A 13,756-nucleotide genomic window follows, 5' to 3' on the forward strand; every position below is an offset into this window, starting at 1 on the left:
AATTCTGTGGAGCGGATCCAGAGCCACCTTAAATAATTGAAAATTTAATGTAGCTCTGAATCCACTTCACAGAATTTTTTTAAACTTTGCAGAGAGTTTCGTCTTGGCCTGCTGATCACTTATTTGCAATAAAAAATTGGGGTCACTGAGATCATTTTTCAGATATGGGCAACTAAAGCCAAAATATAGGGTGTTTTTTTTTGCAAGGCTTTCTTGTTGCCATGGTAACTTGTTACACCAAAAAAATGACTGCATCTTGTTCAGCAATAATTGGTGTTTCACACGGTACTATAACATCCCTGTTATGTAATAAAGTATTGTAGTGTCAATCCTTCTAATAACAAGACAAATATAACCAAATGGCATTGGTAATGCCAGGAAGTGGGGAGGGGTAATTGGGGGCCATGCTTTTCAGCGCATCTCGTGAACTGTGAACTGTGAACTGTGAACTGTGAACCTTGAACCTTTGTTCAAGGGGGTGCTCTTGGGTGAAAGTATTATGGTCTGCTTTGCTTTCTTGTGGGAGAGTTACTTTTCCTTTAAAATCTTCTCGACACCTGAAACGAAAGCAAAGGGAAAACAACTTGTAAGGTACTATTAGCCAAACACAAGGAACTCTTAATATTTCTTTTCTTTGTGAGTTGGAGGGGTGAGGGGGGAGAGGATTCTCATTTGCATTTGCTTTTTTCACTAAAATAATGAAAGTTCTGGAAAGAAGCAGACTGACAACAATTTTTATAAAAGTGACGACACTTTTGAAATTAAATTTACAAGACATGTTTCTGTCGTGCAACGACCATCTTCAGTTGAAAGTAGAATTAATTTGAAGTTACATTTGAATTTATAATATGCTAAACAAAGATAAATAACAATGTGAAATAAATTGAGAAGGTAACAAAAGAGAGTGTACAATGGAACATGTTGATTAGAACGAGAGAGTTAAATTAACATGATATAATTGCTTGTTTAAAGAAGGTTGCTCCCAGGAAATATGTAACGCTTCTTTTATCTTCACCTGGAATTTTGTGGTCGCACGGTTTACAACTTCAAAACATTCAGCAGAGCAGGAGTTACGGCATGCCTCGGATTGTTGAAGGTGTTGAAAGATATGTGAGGTCCTGTCCCTATTTAGGTGTTCACGAATGCATGTCGAGAGGTGTCGGCTAGTTTCGCTGACATAGCAAGAACAGCTTGCACAGGTAAATTCCAGGTCGAGATAAAAGAAGCGTTACATATTTCCTGGGAGCAACCTTCTTTAAAAAAGCAATTTTATCATGTTAATTTAACTCTCTCGTTCTAATCACCACATTCCATTGTACACTCTTTTGTTACCTCAATTTATTTCACGCTGTTATTTATCTTTGTTTAGCATATTATAAATTCAAATGTAACTTCAAATTAATTCTACTTTCAACTGAAGATGGTCGTTGCACAACCGAAACACGTCTTGCAAATTTAATTTCAAATGTGTCCTCACTTTTATAAAAATAATGAAAGTGTGGTAACATGAAAGTCGGCAAAGATTCGCTGAAGCAGATTCGGAGACACTTAGTTTTCCATACTTGAGTGATAGCTCGAAATTATTTCAGTGCAAATTATCTTCGCGGAGATATCTCAACCCTTTTATCACTTTCGAGCAATCAGACGAGGGGTTACCGACTTACCTATGGGAATCTAAGGATCAAAGGAAAACAAAATATGGTGGAATTTGGTGGTAAATTGTGACCAGTTCTTTTTTTGTCTAAACCAAATGCACTTAGAGAATACAATGGGCCCTTTCCAGCTGGCGTTCACACGGTACAAAAACCGCCATACTGAAGAGCAAATTGTGCACTGGAACATCTAAAACAAAGAACATTTAAATTAAGTTGCTTTGGTTTAGATGTCCCAGTGCACAATTTCCTCTCCTACATCTAGGTACGACAGAAAGCTGCAAGAATCTGGAACAAAAATTCATCACCCTTAATCCTCACGGTATTAACGAACGCTTTTCATTTAACTAATATATTCCTATTTTTCACGTTGCCATGTTACCACCAATAGCGTAGCTCCTACTCTACTACAAAAACTACACGTAACCCATTATTTCTTGTAATATGAGAAAGGAACAATTAACTTAGTGTTTAGCCTAGAATATGAGAACATGAGAGAAACCTTAACACAATGGGAGAGGAAAAAGATTACAAAAAGTTTGCGGGGAAATGAAAACTACAATTTGGGATTGCAACAATTTATTTAATCTTTTCCCGGTTAGTCCCTTAAAAATAAAGAACTCTTCATTCACTGTACTCAGAATGCTTCTAAAAATAATGCTTTATCGTTAATACCCTAAAAAAGACAGACAGAAACATTTGAAGAACTGGAGGCCAATTTCCCTAAGCCCCGATAGTGCCAAATGGCACTTATAGATTTTACTCTGTCTAACGCCAGACGATTTTACTCGTCAATGGAGAACCCCTCGGGGCTTAAAGGGTTAAGCTAACAGCATCCAAAACCTATGTCCCCGTTTAACCCTTTAAGCCCCGATAGTGCCAAATGGCACTTATAGATTTTACTCTGTCTAACGCCAGACGATTTTACTCGTCAATGGAGAACCCCTCGGGGCTTAAAGGGTTAAATAACCACTAGCAAATTCTGCAAAAGCTGTAGCTATTCCTCTTGAGAAAGTCCTGCCTTCAACTATCAGCTCTAATCAAACAGGATAAATGACACAACCGTCTTTTCAAATAATTATATTGACACAACCGTCTTTTCAAATAATTATATTGACTCACTGAAAGAACTTTTTGACCTTCTGAAACAAGTTACAAGTTGAAAGTTGTGCTGGCCTTAGAATAAACCATTTCAGTTTAAGTCGGAACAATGATGGCTTGGTTCCTTACCCGCATCATAAAGACTCGGTGCTGTGAACTGATCAGTCAACGTTTGTCCTAAGGGATGTCTTCTCAAAAACTGACGAGAAAGTCACAACCAAGAAAAACTTGTTTAATAGGTTAGACATCAAAATGAAACGATTACAACATATTTGGTGATGTAGGGATATACATGTATCATTAGATAAATGGTCACTGAAGAAAGACTAGATGTTTGGAAGATAACAAACTTATTATTAGCCCCTTTTAAGGTGGCTCAACAATTTGGACGGAGTGTATTATTACATGTATTTCACTTAATGGCAATGTTATGCTACCAAGTCAAACACCAATAATTGCTTAACAAGATGCACATGTTACCGTGACATAATAAATTACCATGGCAACAAAAGAACCATCTTAAAAAAGCCCTATATTTTGTGCTTAAGTAATTATATCTCAAAAACAAACTCAGTGACCCCCATTTTTTTTAATGCTGAAAAGTGATTAGCACGCTATAAAGACAAAATTCTCCGCAAAGTTTAAAAAATCTCTGGAGCCGATTCAGAGCCACCTTAAAATTTTTCAGTTGTGAAGATGACTATGAATCTGCTCCAGAGAATATTTTTCAACCTTTGCTGAAAGTTTTGTCAAAGCATGCTAATCGCTCTCCAGTAATAAATCAAAGGAGAACTGTGAAGAAGTCGTGGATACAATACTTACAAAATGGAAGTTCTGTTGCAATCAGTTGCTTTCTGATCTTGTTAGGAAATAATGACTGAATTCGTGTTTGATTGTTATTGAAAAAGTAAAGACAAGGATTGTTTCCAAAACTCTTCAACCTTTCACGAAATCTGGAGCGGCTCATGAAACAGGTTGCATTTTATAGATGCAAAAGAGTCAGGTGAAAATAATTGCTCACTGGCATTTTGGGCTCCTTTAACCCTTTTAGAAGGTTCCTAAAAGCCTATAAAGTACCAGAGAACAGCCATTTACCGAGGAAAGAGTGAGTTTGTTCGTTCTTATCGTAAAGGAATGTTTCTGTTCAACTACATCAAGGTGATACCGAAAATATCTCTATATTTCTCATCTTTGTAAACTGCTATCAAGTGGTTTTATACCCATCTTTTACATTTAGGGGCCTTAAGCTTTTAAATAAACTACAAGTACACCTTATAGGTATCGAATATAATCAATAGAATGATGAAATAATAACAAACTAAAAGAACAGAGGTTGGCTTTTGGTGAACACAGTTGTCACTGTCCAGTCCACGGAAATCTCATGGCGTACTCCTTTGCTACTACCAGTGGACCTTTGAACTTGGCAGATCAACGAGAAAATGTCTCTTTGCATTCATTTTCAACACACATAGCACAGTGATACCTTTAGTATCCCATTGAGCAATGGTTCGGTAACATAAGAAAAGTCGAAGATTATTCAACACAATTATTTCGTTGTGGCATTACTTTGGAAACTGAAGCGTCGAAAAATCAATATTGATTGTCGCCATATCAATTTGAATTCAACTGAGTGAGTGACAAATTGGCATATTCTGACCCCAAACCATAGTCATTTATACGCTTCGCATACCCACGACTAAAAATGGGGGTCACCAAGTTAGATTTTGAGATATACGCGTTTAAAGACAAAATATAGGTTGGTTTTAGGTGGCTCTTTTGTTTATCATGATTACAGCCTACCCTTCTTTCGTGAGGTGATAACCCATGGTAACCCGTTACGTCACATTATAAGTGCACCTTGTTAAGCATCTATTGGTCTCTCATTTGGTATCATAACACTATTATTAAGTGAAAAGGTTTGGTAGAATCAATCCTTCCAAATAGTACAGTTTGTTGAAAGTGTTAAAACTGGTATGAGCCTCCTCCTCCAAGCAAACGATTTTAAAAACTTCATTTATGGTCTGATTTTCCCAAGTTGGGAGACGCCTATACTAACGAAAAAAGACAGTGTACAAATCAATGTTTGGTTACATCGTTTCTGGTGAACACTACACGCTCCGACAAAGTTCACATCCGAATAGTATGTATGGAAAATCAGGAAACCCAAAATGGAGTAAACCCTTAGTAAAGAAGAAAATAAAGGGCTTGACAAGGTGAAACGCTTTTGTTTTGATGATAGCAGCCTGTAAAAGTTAATTCCGTGGAAACCTTTAACAGGGGCTGCCGAGTACGTTTGGAGGGAAGGAGGGGGGAGGGGCTAGGTTTTGATATGCATCACGGAAGCGTGAGGGGAGGGGTAAGAGATTTTGGAGAAAACAAAGTGGGAGGGGGTGGAGCCCTCCCTCTCAGCGGCCCCTGTTTAAATGCAAGTATCACAGTCATTAAAACCTTACACCTAAATGATAACGTATCCAGGTTCTACTGTGACACAGTTATGTACTGGTAAGAAATAAATAGTGATACCCAAAAGAAAAGAGTGTTTCTGATCGAATCAAGTTATTTGAAACAACCAGTTTATTAACATAAACAAAGTTCCTGCGTTTTTAATTCCCAATGTGGAACTAAATAAATACTGAGTTGACCGACGAAATCCCAACGTTTGACTACATATATTTTATCATTGAAGGAAAGAATAGCTTTATTTCACTCAAAGAAGTCTTATTAAAATAATAAATAAATTCAGTATGCTAATGTAGTGCTATGGAAAACACCTATGATTTTAAATTTAAAAGCTTACTTGCAAAATCAGCTCCAGCACCTTGATTGAACAGCAATAACTGTATTCTTCTACTGCAGGAAAAATACATGTACAAACAAAACTAAGTTTCAACACACTAGAACAACAAGTTCCTTTTTGAAGAAAAAATTAATTAAAGTTATCTGTCCTTCAGTACATGTCAACATATTTTAAAACGTTCTTTATACAGAGAACACTATATAAAATGAAGAAAAACCAAACCCTTACTACCCCTATTGTACCAATGTCAAAAACACTATGCCGTGCCGTGCCGTGCCGTGCCGTGGATTTGATTGCTGTAGTAAATCTATGGAAAATTGTCGAGACCTTTGGAACTTAGCTTTTCTTAAGTTCACTAAAAAGAAATACAAAGTATTTCAATTTCAATACGCAACATTGATGTTACGCAATGTAACGAAGTTTGTAAGATCGCGCCCGCTTTAAATTCAACGGCGATTTCTAAATATGTAATACTGAAGATGACGGATGTACCGTCGAAACATGTCTGGAAAATTAAAGAAAGTTGTCATTTTTATACGACTATAAATACAAAGTAATTTGGTAAGGAAATTGAGAAAAACAACTCAGCCTTTAAATGATCACGAAGTCAACAACAGAGCTTCATTTTTCGTACACTGGTAAAGGAATAAGTGTTATGCCTGGAATATGAGAACTACAGAGAAACCTTCAAAAAGATTTCAAAACATTTGAGGGGAAACAGTTACTGTGTAACTACATCTTGGTGATTGTCACAACTCTAGTTTTACAATGAAAGAGCGTGCGCGGCCGCATGGGTCGTACATGTATGATAAGAAAAAAAAACAACGTTCCTGTGTTGTTCCTAATGAGAAACTGATACTGAGTTGATTGACGAATCCTAGCGCTTGACTATTTTGTCAATAAAGGAAAGAATAGCTTTATTTCATCAAACAAAACTAAAATTCAATGCACTACAACAACAGCTTCCTTCCTTCCTAAGTTACAAAGGAAGTAAAGTTTTCTGTCTTTCCGTGCAAGATATTTTAAAACGTTCTTTATAAAACAACACTTCACTGAATGAAGAATGAAGAAGAAACCAAACCCTTGCCATCCCTATTGTACCAATGTCCAGCACACTATGTTGCATTTATTCTTCTCATGCGCGACAGCAAAAATCGTTTTGCCGTTTATTCAGTGTATTATGAAACAGCATCTTGAAGTCTCTCTGGACAGATAAAATAGGTACACTTTTGGTGGCGGGTCTAAAACATGGGTCACATTCCACAGGTCACTTGTTGCAGGTCATTGTTTTACCTTTTTGATAGCCCAAACCTCTCAATTTGGCTAACCCTAGGCCTAAAATCCAACCTTAGGCCTAGGGTTAGCCAAATTGAGGGTTTTGGTTACTTTCCAAAAGGTAAAACAATGACCTGCAACAAGTGACCTGGGGAATGTGACCTGTGTTTTAGACCCGCCGCACTTTTGGAAATAGAACTCATTTACACAGTCGAAAATATCATCACAGGATAGGGAAAATGACTCATTTATGCTTATATAACCTTTTTCCTTATAATGATTTATCTACATGTACTTAGTTTAGGGTGGGAAGAGACAGGGGTGACGTCAAAATCCCAATCATAATAAAGGTTAAGTTAACCTTAAGGTTTCCAGACGGCAATCTCCAGAACTTCAAAACATGATTAGTACCTACATGTACTAAAACAGTAGATAGCGTTGAATGCGCGTGTTGACTGGCGACTTAAACTCCAAATATCCTTTGCTATTCACCTCCGAGCCATTAGCCTGGAATTTGCGCCCAAAAATGTCGTAATCATTGTATGAATAACTGAGTTAACATCATCTTTTTGTGCTATATTATCTCACTGTTTTAGTATATACTAAAACAACTATTCACCTCAGTGTCGGTGGGTTGTGATGGATATTTACCGGGCCGCTTTGTGGCTCTGTAAATATCCACCATTAGCCACCTCCACTTTGGTGAATAGTTGCTAATTATTCAGAAGTTTGAACTTGCTCTTTTTACAGGACAAGTACGAAAGTTAACTTCTAGAGGTCAAAACCGAAATTCAACATAGAAACCATTTGAAAATTCTTACCATCGAGTCGATCCTGCAATGAACGTGTTTACCGCAACAAGAGACGGACCAAGTACTTCTCTTCTGCCATTTCTGCTTATCACAAGTTAAACAGCTGGCAAAGAGTTGTTCATCTTATTTGTGATTTCCCATGATGTAGGTTCATTGGTTTAGCAGGCTTCAAATAGTAGATTCTCCCTCAGACAGCTTTTCCTCCTATCACATTTAACTCATCCCTACACTGTATGCACATCAGAACAGCTTGTGACTGTAATAGAAGACAAGAATGGGTGTGGGGATTAAAATATCATCATGCGCAGCTCCTGAATGAATGTACTAATTATTGATGGGATGTCCACAGTAAAGGAAAATAAGATGTAACCACCGGTATATATCATAATCCTGTGTTATTTCATTCCAAACCTAAATTTTGTTATCTGAAGTTGCTATTGTTTGTCATTTTTAACGTAGTGTAGTTTGTTTTTTAGTGTTGTTATCCAGCGTTCCCACACTACACACCAAGAGTAGCTCGGCTACTTGCGTGTAGTGTGTTTCTCTAAGCCTATCTGAGGATTTAAACAAACTGTATAAAACAACAAAACAACAAGACTTGAACGTATCATTTCAGAACACAAACGTGTCAAGCAAAACACTTTTTCATTAGTTCAACCTGTCCAAGAGCTTACAAAAGAACCATTAATTATGCACAACATCCAAACTCAGTGCCAAAAACAAAAGCTTACTCTGTTGGACACGAATTGTACAACAAATGAAACAAGAAAAATATATTTTGCATACTGTCAGCGCTGACCAGAAGAAATACGTTTAAAAACCCCGGGTATTCTAAATGAAAAGATATGTCAAAATCGAAAATTTTAAGTTTAAAGCGTTTTAAAGTCGGTGCAATGTACGACTGCTTAATAAAATGGAACATATTATCGTACCATGTAAACTCACGTACGTTCACAACATAAAGCACTTTAACTCGCTCATGGCACAAAAACTATATCTGAGTTGAAAACCCGGGTGAAAAGCAAGATTCCTGTCTCGATTAAGTATGAGGGCCTTGGGTTGTTTTTAAGGGAAAAAAATTGGAAGCGTTCCAGCGAACTTCAAGACTAGTGTTTCCTAAGTACAATGTACAAGGGAAAATCAAAACTAAACATTGTCGCGAATGAAACCTTTCTTATTTATTGTAGCTTCTAAAAGGAAGGAGCTGAATTCGATAAATTGTTCAACACGAGGTTAACCCAACTTTACTTACGCAAATTTGCTTGCATCAAAGGTGAATTGGTGTAGCGTAATTTAAATCAGAAGGAAGAATGGCTCTCACGAAGGACTAACACTGAAAATGGATCACTGCTTTACTCACCCACTGCCAGACTCCGCCATCAGACGCAGAGAAAACCAACTTTGCTTGTTGGTTCTTGTTGGATATTTTTTTATTTCGGGTCCAGATTATTCGCAGTCCTGCATCCCAATGTGATATTTTGGCCGAGTGAAGGACTAGGTTGAGAGAAGCAACACCCCTCGAGGGCAGAGTGGCCCACCCACCAAGGCCAGGTGAAACAAACACGAGGGGACAAAAAACTCCGAGTTCATATTTGAATAGCGCATCTATCCATCCATATGGCCATAAGCAAGTGGGTACCAGATACCAGCAAGATTTAGATAGTGAATTGTAATTTCCAATTACCAGCACAAAAGGCTTCCAGTTAACAAAGGAAGTAAGAAAAAAAATCACGCTTGTTACTCAATATTCACACATAGCTACAAGGCTTCATGGTTAAATTTGAATATTCTTTTGTTTAAAAATCTCCCTTGAGACTTGAGACAAAGAAAATAGAACTGAGCCGTGAAATTTGGCAATAAAGCCTCGTAGCCTGCCTGAATATTGATATATCAGTTGCACTAGGCTAATTGCTATTTCACGTTAACAACGGCCAGAAATAGGTCAGAACTGAGGAATGGACATAAAATGGCAGTTAAAAAAGATAATCGTAGTAGACAGGCAAACAACTTGGGCAGTTGAGAGCCGGAAAAAATATGAATGACTAAAAAAAAGGTCATTCAAATTTACGGTTTGCACATTTCTTACTCTTCTCTTGTGCGTGAATGACCTTCCTGATGTTGTGGTGAACTCGAAAGTGGCCTCATTTGCTGACGACACTAAGCTGTACCGGAGGGTTGACTCCACACACGACGCTATCTTCCTGCAAAACGACCTAGACAAACTGGAGGCCTGGTCTATCTCCCCAGGCTTGGTTTTCAACCAAAAGAAATGCAAGCAGCAGCACATCACAAGAAAGTTCAATCCAGTTGAGTTCCAGTACAAGATAAATGATAAGCCGCTAGAGGTCACCAATCACGAGAAAGACCTCGGAGTCTACGTTAGTTCCGACTTAACGTGGAAAAAGCACACGCTCGAACAGTGCGCTAAGGCAAACAAGTTACTGGGGCTCATACGTAGATGTGCGATGACGTTCAAAGCTCAAGCACCCGCAGAACTCTCTACTTAGCTATCGTACGTCCTGCTCTTGGCTACGTCACTCAAGTGTGGTCTCCGCAAACAATAGACCTCATAAGACGCATCGAACGCGTTCAGCGACGCGCCTCAAAGTTTATTTTAGATCTACCCTTCCTATGTCAGGAAAGCTATAGAGACAGGCTCTTGTCAATTGATATTCTACCTATCTGTTATTGGCATGAGTTTTTGGACTTAGTCTTTTTCTTTAAGGCCACCAATGGTATTGTTTGTGTATCACATGACGTGCCCCCTGAACGCATTGTTCCCATAAGGGTCACTAGAGCAAGCGTTAGCGATGCAAAATCTTTCATACCAAAGAAATGCCGCACTTCTACTTATCAGCACTCTTTTTTTGTAAGAACTTCTAGAATCTGGAACGCTCTCCCCCTGCAGTTGAGATATGAACATGTAACTCTAAACCAATTTAAATCTCTGCTCTCCTCATACTACAAAGATGCACTCCTCTCGCGCTTCGATATTGAGGACCCTAGAACCTGGAAATCTGTCTGCTTAAAATGTAATACGCCACGCAACCTTTCGGAGCCTATTTCGTGTTGTTATTAGTTTACCATATTTTACTATTTTATTCGAGTGTTTAGAACTTTGTTAATCTTGGGCCCACAGTAATTGGCGTCAGCTGTTGTGGACACCCTGCCTTAACCCAGTATTTGTTTATTTTTTGTTTACGTCGTCATGTTTTGTTAATAGTTAATTTAGAAGGCGAAGTTTAATAAAATAAAATAAAATAAAAATAAAATAATGAATTCTTACTTCCCGTTAACAATGCAAAAAGACTACAACTTATTTCCGGTTAACAACGGCCAAGAGAAGATCACATCTGCGGAGTGGACACAGTACATACATCATCACAGTTAGAGAAGTAGAGAAGGAACTAAGAGCCTGTTTACCGAGCGTCTATATGAGAATTGCGTGACCAAGACAAAGTTGACCCTACTTAATTATGCTTATATTTTAAGACGCATCATCAAAAAATGCATATCATCATTTGCCTTTCTTTCTTTCTAGTTAGTTTTTGTTAAGTATAGTTGCGTTTTCACATTCAACAAATGGACTGTCAATCTTAACGCAGCAGTAATATGTAGTTTAAATAAAAGGCTGTTTATGAATCGAGAGTTTCCGTTGACAGCGGTGAGGATTTTGGCGGGAAAAAACTTTTCTTTCGAAAGTAAAGGCTAAAAACATGTATAAGCTCCCAAATAGGCCATTTTACAGTTGTTTGCTCAGCGACCAAGCCTATGAATGGCTGCGAGGCTGCTGGTGACCTTGCATTGACACAGACATCACTGCTTTATCATGTAAATTGTGTTGTTGTAACGCTAATTAGTCCATATTAACATTACAAAAGCATGAAGGTTTGTATCAAAGCAGGGTCACCGGCAGCCTCGCTTCCATTGTTAGGCCTGGTAACTTAGTCACAACTGTAAAATGGTCTATTGGGGGGGGGGGGAGTCGTCTATTGTTGCTTCTTTGATTTTTATTTTATGCGTGCGCATTTAAGATTTTGCTGTCTCGTCTCGGGTGATGGGGCATGCTCCCCCGGAAAATTTTTGAAAACTGAATGCCGGAAAATGCATTTTCTGGCATTTTGGGCCATGAAACTCAGACATTAGAGGGATGAATCAAGCTGCAATTATACTATGAAAACCATGTTACTCAAAGAAAGACGAAGCGACATTTCAATAATACCACCCTATAAACAAAAAGTAGAGTGCTTTGCGCGGACTAAAACGTCCTTGGGTGATTTTTCCTTCCTGTAAGATACAATCGGTGGCTGTTTAAAGATATCGAAATCCAATATGGCGGACAACAAATCATATTGTTCCTACTTTCCCGCCACCGCAGCAAGATTTTTTCAAAACGAAAGTCTCAAGCATAACGTTTTTAAACTGCCCTTGAGTCAGAAGTCTTTTATGTGTTTTCAGAAAAGATAGGCACTGCAAATTTTTATTTTTATTGAGCCCAAGTAGTTTAGACTTCATAAACATCACCTCCTCTACATGTCTTGACTCTTCAAACAATGAAAGTAGCCGGCGAAACCTGACAGAGATGCCGGCGAACTTCGCCAGCTGCCGGCTCTTATATACAACCCTGGTTTACATCCGAAAAAGTCTCACCTGGCAGGGTTACCCTACCTGCCGCGGCGAGACAACTCGCCTCGTCGAGGGAACACTGAAAAACGCAGACTGCAGACTGTGCAGAAAATTCGATTAGCCTGAATTAGGCCTAAATAACATTCGGTTAGCCTAATAGGCCTAAATAACATTCAGGTTAGCCTGTTTACGGTTAGCTCTCAATAATAGTGAGGGTAACACCATATTTTACCCCTGATCTGCACAGTCTGCACAGTCTGCAGTCTGCGTTTTGGGGTGAACGCCCCTCGAGTTGTCTCGCCCACCTCATGTAAACGGTTGATAGAATTTTTTAAACAAATGAGTGGAAAAATATATCGTCAAAGGGTATATAGACCATATAAATAGGCCCTTAGGCAGATACAAGCAATCCTGGAAAAAATGAGCAAGTGCAGTGAAACCGCATGATCATTGGTTCGACTCCAAATGGTCATGAGTAGAATTAGTCCCGCTGTACATGGTCGTTAACTTACAACTGTAATAGAGGGAGAATATAAACAAAGTTGGGCGGTTAAAGACTCGTTTTTAATCCTTTTATTGGTTTACTAATTAAGACTGACTAGTTACTTGAACTATTTTATTAGTGTTAATTACCTTTACAAAAGAAGAAGTCTTTAATGCATCAGTAATTAATCTTAAAACGATTATCCTTTATGACAAAACCACAAACAGTCCAAATTGGTAAGTTGAAAGACTACGTACAAATATCAACTTGTTTCACAAAACAGTCCACAAATTGGCCAGTAAAAAGACTTCTTTGAATGTTTGCTGTTCCGTTCTTGTCATGCTCGCTGACTTGTTTAAGACAAATCTACAGGGAAGACAAAAATATTGCTGCCACATTACAAGACAAAACAGTCATAAGAAAAAATACTTCAAAAATACTGGATTCAATGTAGGATCTGTGTCATAGAATACTTTACGAAGTGTGTCCTTCCTCTTCTTCCCAGCTTCAAATTGACACCACAAAATGTCCCATAAAAAAAATCTGTTCTGAAGTGAAAATGAACAGCAGAACTGCTCTTTGTACTAATTGTAGCAAAAATTGATCTCACTTTCAGTAAAGCGATAAAAACAATTTTTAAAAAAAGGCCCTCCCTAAGTACATTTACGGGATTGAAATGTCTTGACCCTTCCCTGGCACTCATCGTAACATTCTCTGACCCCCTGCCCGATAAATATCTCCAAATTTGTCATATAGAGATAAAGGAAAATGGTTCAGTACTTCTAATACAGCAAATGTGCATGTGTTATTTCTGTTGGAGAAACAGGACCAAAACATTTGGCTCAGTGGGATGACAACATTTTCTACCAGAGGAAACCAGGATACAAGCACTGCATTCAAAAGTTTCCATAGCTAGGTTGTCCCGTGACCCTCCCCTGTTTTCCACCCCCACCCCCTACTAATTTCTGACAAGTCTATGTCATTCTGGCGAGAGAGGATCAGCTTGCTT

General features: G+C 38.3%; 2 long non-coding RNA genes across 2 annotated transcripts in view; both read right to left on the bottom strand.

Annotated features, from left to right (window-relative positions):
• Positions 1–417: 417 nt before the first annotated feature.
• On the bottom strand, positions 418–7,786 carry LOC138032476 (uncharacterized). The gene is made up of 4 exons (XR_011128375.1): positions 7,647–7,786; positions 5,551–5,603; positions 2,883–2,952; positions 418–557 (listed from the first exon to the last, which is right to left on the bottom strand). It is a non-coding gene; the product is annotated as an uncharacterized lncRNA (long non-coding RNA).
• A 5,023-nt stretch (positions 7,787–12,809) lies between these two features.
• The window catches only part of LOC138033110 (uncharacterized), a 46,912-nt gene continuing 45,965 nt past the window's right edge, over positions 12,810–13,756 (bottom strand). The window contains exon 11 of the long non-coding RNA XR_011128571.1: positions 12,810–13,113. This is a non-coding gene — a long non-coding RNA (uncharacterized lncRNA). The remainder of the gene's footprint in view (positions 13,114–13,756) is intronic.

The sequence above is a fragment of the Montipora capricornis genome, chromosome 14 (assembly GCF_036669925.1).
Source record: "Montipora capricornis isolate CH-2021 chromosome 14, ASM3666992v2, whole genome shotgun sequence".
Lineage (NCBI taxonomy): Eukaryota > Metazoa > Cnidaria > Anthozoa > Scleractinia > Acroporidae > Montipora > Montipora capricornis.